Raw genomic sequence first — 3,664 nt, forward strand, 5'->3', positions numbered from 1 at the left:
CCCTGTAAACTCGAATAGGCAAAAGATAGATTCTTCAGTGCCAGAATTGCTTTCTTCTACCTGTGAAATTTCATAGATTGCGTGTGTAACAAATTGTAGACCAGGTCTTTATCATTCAGGTATGTAACACTTCGTTAAAATGTATTTGACTGAAATTTTCTCACCTCCCAGCCCACTGTTTTCAGAGTTCTTTGTTTCTGAAGATGTCTTTCGTAGAATTTCTTTATCTTACAAAAAGAATCTATTAGCTTGATTGATTTGATTATGACAATGGTTTGTATACACAATGCATGTGGGGAAAACGTCCAGACAGCCAGCCCATTCTCTTGGTTTTGAGTCCCAAACTCAAATACTAGTGTGGAGTGACTTCACTGGTGGGCCAAATCCTCTAGAGGAATAGTAAATGAATGAGGGTACTTTCTCGGGTACCAGCTGAGGTGGAAATGCAATTTCTGCATTCTATATTTTAAGGTTTCCATTCAAGATCTTCGCTTTAGGACACATGCATTGTTCACAGAGAATTATAAAAAAAATATTATGAAATGATTAATCATTACTGTACATTAACTGGCCTTTAAAGGAAAGAAAGTGGTAACTGTAGACTGGAAAAAAAAAAAAAAAAAAAAAAAAAAAAAAAAAAAAAAAAAAAAAAAACATTAATCATGCCTGTAAACATAAAGGTGCAAAACAGCTGAACAGACAAAGGTTAATCTTTCTGCTGGTGAGAAAAAAAATTTGAAATTTGAAAAAAGCTGTTTTTAATTTGGTGTGTGCTTAACTTGTAACATGTCAAGATGCCAGACAAAAATATTTAAACTTAAATGGGAGGGCTAAAAAGTTTTGATTTTTCTTGCAACTGCAGCCAGAGAAAAACTACTTTTGAACTAGGAATTTCCACAGCAGCATTGTCCAATTAACTTAAACCAGGAATTATAATTATTGAATTATTAAAAAAATTCAAATGTCTGAAGGGAAAATTGAGAAAGGTTGAAATTGCTTTTCTAGAATGGTTTCAAATAAAAAACTTTGAAAATGTTTTTATTTTTAGAGCTTTTTCCAGTAATTCTGTTAAGGGAGCATTTTTCAACTGATGATGTAATTTACAAATTGGAGAAAGTAAAATCTAGCACTTTTTATCAGAAATTAGACTTTACTTGGGCTGTTAACTGAATATAAGCCACACAAAGTTTATGATACAGACAAAACTGGACTGCATTACAGAATATTAGAACACTTATCGAATATTTAAAAGTGAATAAGTTACTGTGTTGGTGTGATATGGATTCTTCAGTTAAGAAGATCGAACAGGTTATTGACAAAAGCAGGAAACTTCTCAAAGGTATTAAGAATTTATTTGTAACTTATCATACATGTGGCAACAATTTGTGCATGATAAATAACATTTTTACCGATTTTCTTTTGAATTGAGATGGTGAACTGAAAAATGAAAAATATCTTCACTAATTAGACGTGCACATCTCTGATATCTTTCTGAAAAACATTATCTTCCTGCAAATATAGCTTCTAATATTCAACCTTTAATTTTAAGTTCATATAGAAGCTTTCAAATGCCATTTCAGAAAAGAGGGTTAATCTTTTAAAATATATTTTTCAATATATGACTTTTATATAGAAGCATTGGAGGAACTGCAAACTGTAGCTGATGTTTCAGATATCAGTGAGGAAAGTTATGAAGATTCATTTTTAGAATATGTGACAGTAATAATATTGAGATAACGTGTATGAAAGTATTAAAAGAATGGCAGTAGGTGATGACATGCCATCATCAATTGAACCTAGAGAAGCACTGTAAATTCTAAACTTCTTGAAAGGAGTTGATCAAAAAGCAGTATCAGCAGCAATACGAAAATAAAAATACAATTGAAAAACTGTGATTGAACAATATGAAACAGAGTACTTTGTAGAGTCATTAGGATTTCTGAAGCAAGAGAACATTAAAAAAGTGCAACACCCTCTCACCGCGACTTGAACCCTCGAATACACATTGAGTGTGCTACCAGTTACACCATGAAGGCATGCTGGAGAGGAGGAAGAAAATACCTTTTATACTCCCACTTTTAAAAGGCTACTGGAGATTAGGGGACCCAGTCGCCAAGTTCTGGTGGGGACGAATTATTGTCCACCATCTTTTAGTTTGGGTGCCACCGAAGAGTCGTTAGGATTTTTGAAGCAGAAGAACTTAAAAAATGAGCGATACCGTCGCCGGGACTCGAACCTGGACCTCTCGAGTGTGCCACCATTCAAGGGGGTGTCCAAACAAGATTTTCATGATATCATTGTGTTTTTTTCGGCGGGGAGGGGGGCCAAAAACGTATTTTGCCCCGGGTGCCAGTTTTGCTCGCTACTCCACTGCCACCATTACACCACGAAGGTGTGCTGGAAAGAGTGAGAAAGTACCTTTTAACTTGTTAGTAAGAAAATTTCTTCAAGAACCTAATTATTAAAAATTGCATAAATAGTTTAATTTTAGTATTAATTTTTAATTAGTACTTTTAAATTAATAACTTTGTTGTTAGTTATTATTTCACTTGAAAAGTTTAAAATTTTCATGGTTTATAATACAGAGGAGGAGTATGTTTTGATGCTTGATTGCTGTGATCGGCTGCCGACATTTTTATAGTTATCATTCTGAAGAGATACTTGTAACCTGACAACATGCATGAGATTCTGAAAATCATGTTCATCCCGATCCCATTTAGATACATCCAATAGGAAATTTTGTGCACATGCATATAATCATGATTACTGTGCAAATATATGCTTATTTGTTTCAGTGGCTATATTTTGCATTTGGCCATAAGGTTGTTTATCACTTGGCATACATTTTGAAAAGCTTTCTCTTCCATTGTGAAGCATGGATAAGAGGGTACAGCTAAGAGCTAAAGTTAAATTTAAATATGGAGACTTGAGATGAAATAGAAGCACTGCAATATATATGGCGTGTAATGAAACTTAATTTAGTTACTTTCTTATTCAAATTATAATTCATTGGAATTTAAAAAAAAAAAAAAAATTGTTTCTTTCCTTAAGTGACAGAAGATAGTATAGGCAATAATTTTAGAATTGTGTTAGTTGAGAAAGGTGCTATTGTATTTAGGATGTGAACTCAGAAATGTCCTGTAGGAAAAGAAGGGAGATGTTTTGTACTCTTTATCACTGATTTCTGTGACTTCCAGATGGTGGGAGGATGAGTAATTTGCTTGTGTGGCACAAATCAGAGGGTAGTGTATATTTTTGGTTGTGCCAGCTGCTCAGTTTCGACTGTGGCCTCTTTGCTAGCAGTGTGTATAGAGTTTGGAAAGAACTCTGTAATGTACCACATAAATCATAAATACAAATGGAAAGAACTGTGTCTGTGGGTCCACAGCTCAAAATAACATCAAATAACTTATTCAAAATATAAAAGTTGTTTTTAAAGAAACTTTGTTTTATTTTTGTTTTACTTCTGGCAAAAAGAAATCATTGAAGATATAATCAAGAGAAGGTAAGAATTCCTGTTAGTGATAACTCTCTCGAGCAATTTGAGTTTATGTCCAAATATACTGGATTGAGCAATATACAATTTGAGTTCATGGCCAAAAATATTGGATTTAAGTTGGATTGAGCATATTCAGTATAGGGTGTTTCTAGTAAATTTACCTGT

The sequence above is a fragment of the Stegodyphus dumicola genome, chromosome 11, assembly GCF_044657685.1.
Source record: "Stegodyphus dumicola isolate Sdum_Otavi_A_Nest chromosome 11, ASM4465768v1".
NCBI lineage: Eukaryota > Metazoa > Arthropoda > Arachnida > Araneae > Eresidae > Stegodyphus > Stegodyphus dumicola.